Source organism: Myiozetetes cayanensis, unplaced genomic scaffold (assembly GCF_022539395.1).
Source record: "Myiozetetes cayanensis isolate MyiCay16 unplaced genomic scaffold, myiCay2020 scf1, whole genome shotgun sequence".
Taxonomy (NCBI): Eukaryota; Metazoa; Chordata; class Aves; order Passeriformes; family Tyrannidae; genus Myiozetetes; species Myiozetetes cayanensis.
This window is the reverse complement of record NW_026086604.1, coordinates 92,053,994-92,069,899: the sequence shown is the minus strand read 5'-3', so window position 1 is coordinate 92,069,899 and position 15,906 is coordinate 92,053,994. Positions and strand designations below refer to the sequence as shown.

Below are 15,906 nucleotides of genomic sequence, written 5' to 3'. Positions count from 1 at the left end.
TGGAGGCAAGCATGTGAGGAAGCAGAGTCTTTAAGACAAAGTCAGTTATGGATAAACAAGGTTAATGAAGGGAAGAGGGAAGCAAAATACATGTATAGCCCTCTTGTGATGCCTGAGGTCTCCCTCATATTCCTACCCCCTAATGGCTTTTTCCACTCTGAGCATTTGGACTGTGGGGACTCCAAATTCATGAGATTAATTAAATGCAAGGTGTTAGACAGAGACTGGGCTACCTAAATTTGGGCTTTTGTGCATCTGCACCTGATCCCTCCAAAAAATATAGGAATGTCTTGCCTGATGGCCAGAATTGAAAGCAAAGGATAACATGATACAATAGTATCCTGTGACATTTTTGATTCAGCTGCAAGAGATTCACCTGCTAGCCTTTGGACAGGGATCAGTGGAAATGCTACCAAAGTCCACAGCTACTCCATTTCTTCAGCCTTTGCAGCTGGACCATGGTGTTCCTGAGTGTTAAGTAACTACTTGTTTGTACAAATAACAAATCTAATACAATGTGTGAAAGTGCTCATGAGCAAGACTCTCTTGTGTGTTTTGGAAGAAGAGTGGGCAAAATCCTCAACTTGCTCTTACCCATGCTGTTTGGACCCTACTGGTGGAGAACAAACAAACAAGTAATAAAAAAGGCAGCTTGCAAGGCATGGTTAACATTTTAAAATGTCCTTGTTGGGCTGACAAATACCTATGACTACCATAAGTCTGAAAACAAAGGTGTGACTCATTAGACTCCAGCGTCTTGTGGGTCAAAGTAGATGAGTTGTACTTTTGGTGCATTGTCTTAAACATGCCTTTTTTTCCTAATTCAGACCTATCTAAAAGTAGAAAACTCAGACATGGAATCATAGGAGGGTTTGGGTTGGAAGGGACCTTAAAGATGACCTAGAAAGTTTTGTGTACTTATTTAGGGCTTAATGATATCTTTATTCAGACATGCTTGAGCTTCACTTGTGTGTTGTACATCATGTGAATGGAGCTGCTGAAGATGACAGTCAGGGACAAGAGTGCAACTATGAACTTTTCTTGACTTGCAGATCTAATGAGGGGGAAATTCTTTCCTTAGAGTTTGCCTGGCAGCTTGTAACTCATTTTCCATGTCCCTTATATGAAGTAGGGACTTATGTTGTTGAAATCCTTGTGTGAATGCCATATTGATCCTGAGATTGGCTCAGTTGGTTAGAGCATGGTGCTAATAACACTAAGGTTGTGGGTTTGATCCCCATATTGGCCATTCATTTAAGAGCTGGACTCGATGATTGTTGTAGGTCCCTTCCAACTCAGAATATTCTGTGATTCTGTGAATATTTCATTTGAATGGGCCATATACCTTCTGTTCTTTGCTAGGAGAGGAAGGTGCTCAGAGATGCAATAATACATTTGTGGACTGAAGACCCATACTTTAATTTAATGCTGCAGCAAACTAGCAGGTAGGATATAGTTTCAAATCACATATGAATAGGATGTGGCATATATGAATGACCATTCTCCTGACAGTCATCTTATATATAGGAAACAATTTTCCTCTTATGCAGAATGAAGAATATGGCTTTTACACTGGGTTTCTTCTTGCTGTGCATCACCTTATTCCCATCTGCAACTGCCTAAAAATAGATAGACCACAGAACATTTTACATTAAAAATGAGTTGCTTGTGAAAGGAAGTGGAGTGAGGATATAAGCTGTATCTGATTACTGGTAGAGGCTAATTATGTATAGAATCCCTTCCCTTCTTTTCTCCCTTTCTTCCCTCCAACACCTTCCCACTGCAGAGTTTACAGTCATTCTAATATTATGTCTTCTGACTGACCATGGATGAGTGCAGAGGATGCCCTTTTCGTTGTGCATCTCTCAGTCACTGCATTCAACTGCCTGCTTTTATTAGGCCACATTGGCTGTGTCAATGTGGGACGCAGCCTGCGTCTGTCAGATGAATTTCCTTCACAGTTCCCTGAGGAATCATCAGGTCATAGCAAGCATCTGTAACGCTGCCATCCCTGCTGCGCTGACTCACTCCCACTGCTTTTCAACGGAGAGCTTCAGTGACAGTCAGAGGGGCATGGGGAGCTGTTGCTATTTTTAAAATATTTGCAGTATAAGTGAAATATATGAATAAATCAGTATCTATACAGAGAAAGAACGAGAGCAAGAAGTTTAACCCTGATTTCGTATGTATGTCCCATTCCAGGCTTATTCTTTCTTTTATCCATGCATAAACAAATAAAAAGGGGAGGAGCTCCAAAAGACAAGAATGAAAGACATATACTTTCTGCCTGACTCTGGGCAGATTTGGGAACAGCTTTCTATGGTGGAAATGTTCAAGTTTAATCCTATTGTTTTTATCTTTCAGACCAAAGGATTTGAACTTCCCTCTGTGACAAATGCCTTTTTAACAAATGTATAGGTGTTTCTTCTGTCTTATTAGGTGTGGGGTGACCTCTCATACCTGGTATGACCCAAAACTCCTTTAAACCAAAGATACTTTTTTAAAATTTTTTTGTGTCTGAAGTCTTTAGTGGGTTTCAGCAAAATGTGTAACTGGATAAAAGTCCTCTAGCCTTTCTGGGTGGACAGCTAGGTCTCTAAGTTAGGAAGTCTACAGACAAATTCTTCCTTCTCATAAAAGAACAAGGTTCAGCTTAAATTCAGAGATATGTTGCTTGAAAAAGCATCACTTTAAAAAATATAGTTTTATGATAATTAACTCTTAGGTCTACTTCAGAGCAATTTTAAAAGAGACAGAATGTGGGCAAGTACCAATTATCTGTTACAATTAGCTTGCATCTTATTGTACATATTAAGGAAATTAATGACAGTAGGCAGTTAGAACTGTCTCATTACTAATAATTAATATGATAAGTCTTCAGTAGCCCATTGGCAAAATAAGCATACGAATTAAATGTGATGTCAATAGCAATAATAATTATAAGAGAACAGATATACTTGAAGTCCAGTAACAGTAGTGGGAAACTGTTTTTTTCAAAGCCATTTCAGTCCAAGTCCTACTTGAAAAGCAGGCATATATTTTATCATAAATATTTATTTAATGGAAATCATGCCTAAGAAGTGCATTCAGTTGTTCTGGAATACTAGAAAATGAAATTTTATGACTGCTCAATAATTTTCTAATCCTTTTTCCTGTATTTGCACAGGACAATATAAACACCTTTTAAAACATTTTTATCAGTAGGATGGAATAATTTATTTCGAGAGTCTATATGCATAAGAGCCTAGTTGATATAAACTGCCAGATAATGTTTCTCAGTGTATCTTCAATTATGATGTCCTCTTTCTAGTAGTCATCTCTTCTTTCTCTACAGTAACAGCTATTCAGGGTGGAAGGAACAGACCTATCCTTTCACTGGACTTTTGGGAGAAGTATACCTACAGATTATATAAATAATCCAAATATGACAAAATTACTACAGATATATTAAAAATCATAGTAAGACCAAGATTGCCAGAAAAAAAAAATCTACCTGATGTGCCTGATATTTACTGTTGGTTCTAGTTTGCACCCGCTTAACCAAACCTGATGGTTTGACTCTGCTTGAAAACAGAGGACTCAGCACCTACAGAGGTGGAGTGTCACAGGGCACCATCTCCAGCATTTGCTTAAATAGTCTCAAAAAGTTTCATCTGAGATTATATGCCTTTGAACTATAACACCACATATGAGTAATCTCTTCTGCATAATTTTAGTGTTTATTTTTCTGCAATTCTTTTCATATGAGTCTGCCATGATACCTCCTTCTGGTGTTCCTCAATTCACCCTTCCTCCTTTTCTTCCTCACAGCTCAGTGTATTTTCTAATCCTATTAGTCATTTAGGTAGACAACAATGTATTGGGGAAAAAAGGGCATTTTGGTCTCAAGACTGTCAAATACATCCTTGATGCTGGCATAATATGTTTCTGTGCAGTATTTTGGATGGGCAGCTACCTGCTGGTCTCATGTGCTTGCTTTCAGCCACTTTCCAGGACACACTGAGTTCTCTTTAAAAAGGTAACAATACCAGTTCCATTTACTGTTGCTCAAACATCAAAGAGAGTTTGGTATTTCAATATAAAATGAATTCTTATTTACAAGGTGATTTGGTAACATTTTTCACTTCCTTCACCTCCTCTCCCCCCACCTCCCTCCCCACCCCCCATAATGAAATGAATACTAATGCTTGTATTAAGGTTTATGGACTAAAAATAAAAATTCCTGTAAATTCAGGCTGTACATATTCCCTCGAGTCTGTAAATATTTATTGCAAAGATGTAGACTCAGTTTGGGTTACTTACAGTGTAGTGAGCTTTCTCTGGTTTACGGACAGGATTTCTGGCATGTTCATTTACATTTATGGGATTTCTTTTAATACTATTTTCTCTTCTCTTCTCCTACTCTTACCCCACAAGATATAAATTTTCTTACTTAAACGTCTTTCTAAAGTCGGTGAGTGATAAGCCTTTCAAAGTAACAGACAAAAGTCTGTTATTGAATAACTTTTTTTCAAGTAATTCAGTAGCATATTATAGCTGACATGAGGGCCCTGGATGAGAGTGGAGAGGGGATCCTCTCCTCTGTTTCAGCTGTTTCATCCTCCTCCCTGTTTTTACTTTAATCTCTCTGTTCTGTGAACTCTTCTAAAATTCATTAGCTGTTAAGTTGCACTCCATTACATTGGTATGCACTTTAGTAGAGACTGACAAGATTCCCTGAAAAAAAGCCATTTCCCCATAAAAAGGACAATTTGAATATCTAGTATTGTTCAGAGAGAAAAAAAAAAATCTTATACATTGGTACCTTAACTATTACACACTTTTCTGTCTGCAGTCAAGGATTCCATTAATCTTTTGTACCAAGTTAGTGCACAGGAGATGAAGGAAGTTTTGTCCTGGTGTGACTTTAGAGGATGCATACAGTAGCCTGCAATTGTGATAGAGCCCAGTGTAGGTCCAGAGAACAGCCTGTGGTAGGTTGGTCTATGGCAGGGGACCAAAACTCTTCCTGTCCTTTTAGATAGGCTCAGGATTTAAAGTCATATGAGCAATGATATCGGAAGGGCTGAAGCCATAACTCTGGAGTAGACACACCACTGCCTTTGCTGATTCCTATAGATGGGAAAGTGGAATTTTGAATGTGACAATTGAGTCAGAAGAGAACATCTCCCCTGCACTTGAAGGGAGCCAAAATCTGCAGATGTTAGCAGTCAATGTCTACTGAGCACATCTGCAGGGTGGCTGTCAGGTTTGTGTTTCTTTTTCCCTGGCCAGGGAAAAACTAGAAAAACTTGTAGTGAAGCCAAAGAGGGGAGAGAGGGTTGGTGGGTGACATGGGAACTTGTATTTCTACAAATATGGAGACAACACTGTATTATTACTGTGTAGAGATGGTTGAAATAAGTAGGATTTATTTTCTGGAGGGGAAAGGGAGAAACGTTTTCAGGAAATGATTTCTTGTCTGTGAAGAATGTGTGAGAAGCATGTCTGGGTGAGTTAGAGGACATGCTTTCCCCACCTGGAGAAGTGAGGGAGATGTTTAGTGATGGGACAAGCTGGGGAAACCTTTCTTGCTCAGGGAGAGAGAAGAGGATGGCCTCCTGGCAGTTGGCAAGATTGAGATCCTGAACAATGATGAGGGGTCTGGTATAGAAGAAGGTGTTCCTGAAAAATGAGAACTGCATATTGATGTCCTTCATAATTGCGTCCCAATTCACTGCAGATGGTTCTGATTTGAAACTTGGTTTTGTTTTCCTTTTTCCTTGTAGTTTAACAGTCACCCGGGATGACTTTCTGAGGTAGTTACTTTAAGTAAAATTGTTTCTTCCCTACTTTCAGCTCAGAGTGGGAGGTCTGCCATCTTGTTGCATGAATGCTACTGCAACCTCTAAAGAGTGTTTGCCATGCTGTATGAAAATTCCACCAGAACAACCTTGGTACCAGCAAGCCGCTCTGAGAAACTCTGCTCTGTGCTGCTCTTGTCACTCTGCTCTATTTGTCCCTCTGCTCCATAGATGCATGTTGACTTTATCTCCTTACATTTTTTCCTGCCTTTCAGCTTTCACTGTAACTACTTGAGCTACAAAGACTTTGGACCCAGCAGTGCTACAGGTTAGTCAGTTCTTCCTGTTGGCTGGAGCACCATAATTTCCCCCTGTCAGTGTTAAAATTATGTGTGTGTGTGTGTGTGCAACCTACACATGTATTGTCCAATGCTGGCATGTTCATCGATAGCTTTTAGCTCTTGAGCCCGTCAAGACATCCGTGTGCACAATCCCTGGGTCTGTTGTGAGCCCCTCCTAGAAAGATCCTTCTAAGCTGACCTAGTTATAAGTGAGGATTTTAAGCTTCTGTTAGGTGACTTTAATGCAACTTTTTCTAGTATTACACAGCATTTCCCTCTCATTCATTAATCAAATACTTGCTGCCATCTACCTTTCATTACTGGATTTCTTAATTTCCTAGTATTTGCTTACATAAGTCAGTCTATGTACTGTTCTGCTGTATGAATTATCTTTAAATTGTTTTAAAGCCTTCCCCTTTAAAGTCTGCATTATTTTCTCCTTTCTCAGAAGGTTCTTCTGTTTATAGGCTGAGTTCTTAGAAGTTGCTAATGCTCACTCTGACCTGAGCTTTCAGTGTTTTGATCCTTAATAAAGTAAAACCTACGCTAAATGTCTAGCTGACTGGTCCAGTGGTGCATTATGGTGTTCACCTGATATTGTAATCCAGAAATCTTTAATCTGTTTAGCTGTTTGTACTGATAGCCAGTAAAAGATATGCCTGGTTTGCCTTTTTCTCAATCTTTGCCTCCTTAAATGGTCTCATTACTATTACTGAATTGCAGCACTGAGACTGTGAATACTTTTGATCTTTGTGTCCTATTATTTTGTGCTTGTATGAAGCTGCTTATGTATAATATAAAATTATTTATAATATGGAAGTGGAAAACCAAATCTTGGACATCTAGTAAACACGACAGTTGTTATATAAAAGAACTGATTTAAAGGTGGTCTCCCAGGTCATCTAGGGAAGTTTTTTTTCTCTAGGTCTGTATCACATCTGCCCAATCCGTGCTTGATGCTTCTGTCTGTGCAGGCTCGGGGAGCGTCATTGGCACAGAGTGCTGTGTGACACAAGCCTTTGACAGGTGGGTCTGACATGGTTTCTTCCTTTGCTTGGTATTTACTGACCAGGCCAAACAAGGATGATTGCAAGGCAGCCTGCTCTGTGCCAAGCTCAAGGAGAGCTATCAGAGACTGTAACCACATCTGTAAGGGGACACCATGAGAATTTTTTATTCTTCTTGCCATGCATGTAGTGTGGCTCCTGATCCTTTTGGTTTGGCTAGTCCCTTTTGGCTAGACCCTTTGGCTAATCCCTTTGGCTAGACCCTTTTTCCTAGTCTAAAATGAAAGACTCTTTCTTCCCCTCACCAACCCAAGAAGGTAGAATACTGTTAGCTAATCCTCCTCTAATGGAGTAAATTTACTAAATAGTCTAGAGTGGCATGGAATTTTATTTAATTTCTACATCCAGCATCATACTGTTAATCATTTGACTGATGGACAAAAAAAGTTTAATAAATTCTCTCTAATGTTCTTTCTCCTATAACTGTGATTTTTTTAAAAAATAAAGATATATTCTCTTGTGCTTGCCTGAAATTCCTGGGTACCTGATACAAGAAACTGAATCCACTATAGTCCCTTTTCTCCAGAGCTGTACTCCAAGTCTTGAACTAATATTGAAGATTAATCTAAAAAGCAGTTAATAGTCTGCATAATATTAGTTAGTGAGTGTTATCAGATCCTTCTGTTTCTGTTCATGGTCTGTTCCTTTGGCACTGTTTTATCTCCAGAAGCTCTTTTAAACTCTCCTAACTCAAAAAGTTCTATGAAGGGCAAAAACTCCCATATCCTGGGCTCAACACTCCCTTTGGCAATTATTCACTGAGTAACTCTTGTAATGGGGCCCTGGGTTAAAAAAGCACTTAAGCATTATTCATATGCTTGAATACTTTCCAAAACAAAAATGCTCATCATGAGCATCTGAACTGAGAAAATAATCTTTGGCTTGCTCACGAGCTGTCAGCACTTCATCAGCGCCCTGGATGTGAGGGGTGTAGCTGGATGAACAGGGTACGTGTTGCTGAGGAAGGTGCAGCCTGGCAACTGCCTTGTTTCACTCACTAATCTCACAAATATTCTCTGGTGTTAACTTGAGTGATGGCAGACATGGTAGCTTGGCCTTCTGCTTGCTATTGGGAATTCACCAAGGCAAAACTCAGTTTGGTGTTGACTGATTTGCCCAACTGATCCTGCTGAGTTGGAGGGGATTGGCAGGGCTGTTATCTCTATGGTGACAACACTGGAGCATGAATCAATTGTATTTAATAAGTTATTGGATTCATATGGATGCTGAATACAATGCTCAACAAGATTAAAATGTTCTATTACTGGAAGGCAGCTGCTCTTAAGGCAGCTGTAAAATATCAGCCAATTTAACCTTTTCTTAGGGAGTAACACCCGCAAACAAGGACAAATCAGACTAGGAATACACTTAACAGGTGATTACATATGTAATTGTGAATCACTGGTCTTTGTAGCTTATTGAAATTATATGATACTTCTATAGGAAGAAGCATGAAGTTCCCAGAAAGGCAGAAAGAGATCTGGGATAGGGTAAATTAACTTCACTCTTTTAATCAGTGTATGACATTCACTTCTGGATAATGTTATCTCTCTTTTTAATGCCAAGTGATTAGTAAATGCTAAAATTTTCTTGACTGCCCTAACTTTACTTGGTGCACACTATTTCTAGACTGCAAACAAATTACAGGCAAAGAACACATTCTACAAGCACATAATTGACCTCTGTTTGGTATTAATTAAAACTGGTGACTGAGCTATTGAAATACTGTAGTGTATAGAAGTCACACTAATCTGTTTACACTAATAGCTTTGACTTCTATGGCCATAAGAGGGCAGAGACAATTAAATCTCTGCATAAATAGTAACAATTTTTACATGAGTACATATAAAATTGTACAGTAGAAGTTGCATTAATTCTTTGTGCTTTAAAAAATTTCTTGACCTTAGAAACTTTGCACAAGAGAATAGGTGAGTCATGACTGAATGGTTTTCTACCTCTGCTATGGCATCCACAGATACCTATTCCACATCATAATAAACTGTATTTCTTGCACAATGTGCCTGATATATATTCAAATATATTAAAGGAAAAATGATCGATTGGTGACCTTGGCAACACTAAGCTGTTATTGGAAAAAAAAAAAGGAGAGGTGAAAAAAAACCAACAGTGAAATGTCTGGTTGAAGGTAGATGGAAACATGATCTGCTTCCAGAATAGAAATTAGAGAGCAGATAACCTTTCCAAATGAAATTACATTCCTTGGTCTGGTATATCGCAGCCAAGTTGACTCACAAAGGAATTTGTAAAAAAGTCTATCTGACAACCATTTGCAAAATGCTTAGGGAGACATGATAGAAGATGGTGACTGTTGTTGGTATTTTGAGAGTAGGGGCTCAATATTAACCAAAACCCATGGCAGCTCTGAGCTAGGAATGGCTCTGTAGCAGTGCAACTAGTTCATACTTTGCTGAACATCTCTTTGTTCTTGATGTGTATGCACATGCTGAAAAAAATAGTCAGAATTCAAATTCAAGGGAGCTTTTAGCTTTGCCTTTCTTTCCTACTGAATGCACAGAGAGAAGGAGAGGTGGAAAGAAGGCTGCAAACGTTTAGGAGGAGGGTCCTTTGGCTCATCCTCCTGCAGAGGACATCGGTGTTTGGAAGTGCTGCAGCCTGTTTGTGACTTTCATTGAGGACTTTCAGCAATCCAAAACATAGCTTTCTGCTATTTGAAGTACTGCAGAAAACTGGTTAAATCACACGTTTATATCCAGAAACGTTATTCTACCAGGGCGTACAGTCTTTTGTTTGATCTCTATTTGTAAGTGATTTAAGACGTTTCTTTTTACTAAGGGCACCCAGAACAGGTGTTATTTTTAAAAGCATCTGCTCCTGTAACTGGAATTCCTCTGTGCACTGTGTAACTTTTGTTCAGGAAAGATTGTAATGGCTACCATGGCAGAGAAAGCCTAGCCTTTCCTTTGTTCACTAATAGTGTGCTCATTCTTCAGGTGTTGCTGCTTGGGATGGATCTGTATTTTATGACTGCCTTCCACATTCTTGCTCCAAAAATGCTGTTTCTCTTGTGTGGTGAGGGTGGGAACTAAAATTTCAGTTGTTTGGTGTTTACCAGTTTTTGAAAAATGATCCAAATCCATGTGCTATTTCACTAGGTATCAAACTCCTCTGGAGGCCAAGCCTGACAAACCAGCAACCTGAACTGTTGCATAAATCTAAGAACTAGTTTTGTTTTCATGCCTCACTGTACTTCTTGTTGACTTTTTTTTTTTTTTAATTCCACCTTTCCTTATATTTTGCTGCTTCTATTCTGAAATTATCCATTTTGTTCTTTTTTTGTGGCCTCACACCTCTTTCTTACTCATACTATCTATCTCACACTTTAATATTAGAAAGAGGTTGTATATTGTTTTGGTATATTTGAGCACGGAGACACTGTTTCATATGAACTATCATATAATTGTATGCACCTGCAGAGACAGCATTGACTGTCATATGTGAGAAAGTGCATCACACTTGACCCCCAGCTTTTGTTGCCCACCTATGTCTTCCCTTTCAGTGCCAATGTTACTGCTGGTGGCAATTGTCTGTGCATCTGTTATTATCTGAAAATTTATGTTCTATTTTAAGATTTTGCCACAAGCCACTTCCATTGTAGCAGTGTAAAGTTTCTTTAATCTGGCATATTCTCTGAGCATGCCATGTGTGCTGATGGAGCTAGTGGAGCAACTAAGGCTTCATCCTCCTTTCTCTTTCTTGTACTTGATATCATGTACTTTTGTTTGACTTGCCTTGTCATGCCCATGTCTGGATGGATGACAGTTTGGAGTGCTCCTTCAGCTTCAGTGGGGACTCTGTGGCTTCTGCTACTCAAATTCCAGTTGTGTGGTCATGTATGTAACTTAGAGCTTGGAAGTGATCTGCATGCCAGGTCTGCCATGATGGGGTTTCCCCCAAGCATCCTCATTCCTTTTCCTCACTTCCTTTTGCATTTGTGAGATACACATATAAGCTCTAGAACACTTCATGTCTGTTTTGCTCTTATCTGCTTTGTGTTTCCTCCAAAATGATTTGTTTTCCAGTAACTTGCAGTACTCCTCAAATTCCTGTAACTCTGCTGCATAGTTTTACCTCTTGCCTGACTTAAAAAGCTATTACGATAAACAAGACAGAGCAAGCTTTATGCAGCAGCTAGTATCAGAAAATAATTTATCTTGGTTTTGTTTTTCTTCCTGCTTAGGGAGACGGCACTCTTCTCAATCTGCTTCTGTTGTCCTGTATGCTTTCAGAGACCTTCGACTCTCATGAAGCTTTTTACTGCTCAGTTACTCTAATCAAGCTGTTTCCTTGGCTATGTCTAGACTGCGTGGCAGAGAGATGCCTCAGAGTCCGCCTCTCAAAATGAGACTGTTGACATGGCACACACCACGTCCCTTGCTTGACCTGGGACCAGGAGCTTTTCCCAGCTTTGAAAATAAAGGAGTGGGTGCATAACAATAAGGGGAGAATGTTACAACTTATCCCTGAAGGCAAGGATAACTGAGGTTGTTGATCCCTTGGGGTGGATTAGAGAGAGCAATGTGCACATTGCTTCCCTTCTAGCAGTTACCTTCTCAGCAGTGTATGTGATGCACTGTTTAGCTCCGAGCAGGTACTATAAGAAGCCAGTGCTAGTTCCAGACCACAATCATCAGTGAAGAGATTCTCACAAGGATTTTCCTTCTCTTTCACCCAGAAACCTATTCTCCCACACCTGCTGCTACTTTCCTGCTTCCTCAGAATAACAGCCTGCTCTTGCTTCTAATTAATGAGGATTAATCTTGTATCACATGCACATCACAGCATTGCATGTGCAGTGTGCCAACTCTGTTGATGACTAATGATCAAAACGAGGTTTTGGTTGTGGTTGTTTTTGTTTGTTTTGGTTTTTTATTTTGTTTGTTTGTTTGTGGTTTTTTTTTTTTTTTTTATTTTGTTTACCTTATTATAGTTCTGCTTAAGGCTGAGAGCACAGAGCAGCTCTGATGCTGAAAAGAGGAGGTCTAACTTTTTCTAGATGTGCAATTTATCCTCATCCTTCCTGCAGCAGCCCTGGTGCTCCCTCAGTTCTTTGATGACCTAATTTAACTCACTGAAAGGGCAGAAAAATATCTCTTTTTCCTCTTCCTCACAGATCAGTTGTAATTAAACCATTTCCTTAATGGGAAGAGGGGAGAGGATGAGTAATGCCCTAATACCGAATCTCATGTACTCCGCAGAAGGTTTCATTTCCAAAGAAGCGAAGAACAGTGGGAAAGCATATGCATATAGCAAAGGAAAATATTTTAGGTTACGAAACCAATTTTCCAAGAGTTATGGTACTTAAAGAAGTTTAGCCTTAATTTCAAAACTTTTATCACCTGTGTATATGCAGTGAGAAAATTTTGTGGTCATATACTCTGTATGTTGAGGCCTACTATCTCATACAGCTTGTGGAACAGGCTAGGCTAGGTGAAGTACAACTATGGTACTGGTGAACTATCCTTCCTGCTACAGCAACTGTTTTCTGACAGGAAAGCTATCACTTAAAGGACATACTGTCTGTTTTGTCCCCCAAAATCTGAGCTTGTTTGCTAGCTAAGTTTGCTCAAAAAATTGTGCTAACCCTTATAACACTGTTTGACAAAAAAAGTGGGTAAAAACATTATGTTACTGTCTGCTCAATGTGTTATTTTATATCTTTCATAGAAAGAAGGAAACTACCGCTTAAATGTAAAAATTATTTTTCTTCCAGCGGTTCATAAACAGCACTTTTGGGAAATCTCAGCTATAAATGAAGTTCATAATTCACCTGCAAGATATGTATGTTATATTTTTACAGACTAAAGTTAGATTCAGTGCAGTATGCACACATAGAATATGTGACCAATTTTCTTTACTTGCATATAATTTGCTTATGTGTAATTGTTTTAATAAATTAATCATGTATTAGAAATCATCAGAAGTAGACTTGATATTTGTGATAAATATCTCTCAAAGATGTTTTGCGTTTCTTATTTTTCTTAAGAGCATTTTGATATGAAAGTTATCTATATAAATATTTTAAAATTCATGAGTCAGGTTCATTCAATGGCTCTGATGTTTTTAATTTTTATGCAGTTTTCCAATAGTAATGAATACCTTTGGTGTTATGGTGTTTTCAGGCTTGATTCTTCTATTTGTCATTTGGCTTTTAGGTGTCTGCCTTCAGAAAACATGTCACAATGCCATATATCTGTTTTGGTTCCTTCCACACAGTTCCTATGGACCATTTTCCTGGCAGTGGCAGAATCAGCCAGAGAGATTGCATCACATCTGACCTGTGGGCCTGGTCATCTCCATTTTTCTGTAGATGTTTCCTGCTTGAGAACTTCTCTTAGCCATATGTTGCACTGATGCTTATAGTAACTCTGCTAGGGCAAACCTTTGAAATTTAGGTGTAAAAGTCCCCTGAATTAAGAAGATAGGTAAGCGACAAGTTCTCTTTTTCTCAGCCCTCTGACTTGCTACTGTTGTTCCCCACTCCCCAGCCAACTCATTCTGGCCCTGTTCTTCCTATATCCCAAAGAGCTGGTCAGTTCTTAATCTCCCATGAGCACATCTGGGCTTTTTCCTCCACAGCCCCCCAGCAAAGTAGTGCTGCTGTGCCTGGATCACCAGCAATTCCACAATCTGCTGTTTTAATTGAGTCAGGAATGCTGTGTAGAAGATTGTCAGCCGCTGCTTCAGAACTGAAGGGGACTGCTGTGGTGTTTATTGCTTCCTTTTGCTTAGCAGAAGCTCCTGGTGCCAGAGACTCCATCTCTGTTCTGCAGTGCACACATGGATGTTGCATACTGCTATTAGAATTGGGCAGCAGGTGGTGAGTTAAAGAATTCATCTGCCAAGAAGAGAATAAATGCTTTTTTTATTTCCTTTCCCCATTGCTTTGAGGCTGGTGAGGAAAGAAGATACAGCAGGTGCTGAAGCCACTACTGCTGCCTTGGGTGCTCTTGTCTTGCTTCCATTACCGCCTCTCTTACTGTTGCTTTGTTCCTGCTGCTTGTACAGCAGAGTTCTGCACTTTGCTGGGAAATGGTCTAACACATTTTTGGGAGTGGAAAGCTGACAGTATTTTGGAGATGACTGAAAGTCAAGAAGGGTAGTAGCCTTCTCTTGTTTCTGTTTGGGCTTTTTTTTTGTCTTTCTTTTCCCCCATATGTCTCCACTTGTTGTTTTTGTTGTCACTAGACTGTCTCACACTGTCCCCCGCCAAATTCATGTTCTCCTAAGATTTATCCATTCAGAAACAGTAATGCAATGGAGAAAGGCTTCTTTATAATTTTGCTTTCCCTCTGAACTGAACTAATTTTGAAACAGTAATATTAATGCTCATGCTAAAAGTTAACAGATTAAATTCTATATTTTCACTCTCCTTTCAATGCATGTTTCTGAAATGTTTCCCAATATTCTAAGCAAATGCTACCTCTCCTTCCCTTTTTCTTCTCTGTTAAGGTTAATGGTTAAATTTCTTAATTCCATCCTATCAAAGTATCTCCAGTCAAATAAGAAGATTTTTTTTTAGGAACAGCTGTCCAATTATTTTGGCTGGCAATAGCTATAATTATATTCTATGGTCACAGTTACAAGTAAGTGTAATTAGATTTCCAGTTTCATGGTAAAAGTTCATCACCATAGAAATGAGGAAAGGCTTCCTATGTGTAGGATGTTGGGACATTGATTAGAGTAGTATTTTATTAAATATTCAAATGTGGTGATTCCTGTCCTGTTGCTATAGCTGGTGCACACATTTATCTTACAGAGTCAGATGATATACATGTTTGTGGTGGCATATTCTCCATCACCCTTCTGGAACCTGTTTAATTGCTAGTGATCATTTTGGATTGGGATTTTAGGCTTTGATAAATTGGTGTCTTTCTAACATCATCTTCCACAGAAAGTTGTCTCTGGTTAGTAGCTGGTTTAAGTCCATAGAGAAGAAAAACAGATATCTCTTGGCCTGGGGTAAAGGGGTGGAAAATGACAGGAACTGACATTTCTTTTGTACTATACAAGCATAGCTTTTCCCTTGTGCAAAGCAAGTCTGGGCTTGACAGAGCCTTGTAGGCATCAAGAGTATAATGCAGAATTAAATCAAACCTTCCTATAATTCAGCAGTTCTGGGATTGAACTAGATTTGTATATCAAATGTTCATGATGTTCAGATGAAGGACTCATCACTTTCTGTCTATGGACAGCAGTAAAAAGCACTTGACCAAGTACTTTTTGAAATTAAGAAGCAATAAATTTGTAAAGATACCTATTTTTTCAAAAGCTCTGTTCTAAACATACAATTCCACAACAAACCTTTGCTTTTTTTCTGATATTCTGCTAACTTAACCCGAAACTAAAATATCCCTTGAAACATCAGGGGAACTTTTCTGGTCTTCATTCAATGGAAAGACAGAGAAAATATTTCAGAGACCTCTGACTTTAACACAAAACCGTCTGAAAAGAGGTAATATATTCACAGTATATAGTTTAATGTAGATTTGTTCATGTTTTAGTGACTGAAGTTGTCAAATTGTTATGAGAGTGAAAAATGAGCTTTTATCTTTCTCAGGGCTCTATTTCTCTGGTAGGATGAAATTCCATGCCTTTTTTGGCATTGGTTTTTCCAATGTGAAAGCAAAATAAAGAACCTGAAACCCTGCCTCCAGAGCTGCTCCAAGCCAGTGT

General features: G+C 38.9%; 1 long non-coding RNA gene across 5 annotated transcripts in view; it reads left to right on the top strand.

Annotated features, from left to right (window-relative positions):
- Positions 1–15,906, top strand: part of LOC126643855 (uncharacterized) — a 133,475-nt gene that overhangs the window by 21,449 nt on the left and 96,120 nt on the right. The window contains exon 1 of one of the 5 annotated variants that reach the window (XR_007629817.1): positions 7,136–7,150. The exons of the other annotated variants lie outside the window; for them this stretch is intronic. This is a non-coding gene — a long non-coding RNA (uncharacterized LOC126643855). Of the gene's footprint in view, positions 1–7,135; positions 7,151–15,906 lie in introns of those variants that run through there. 5 annotated transcript variants of the gene reach the window in all.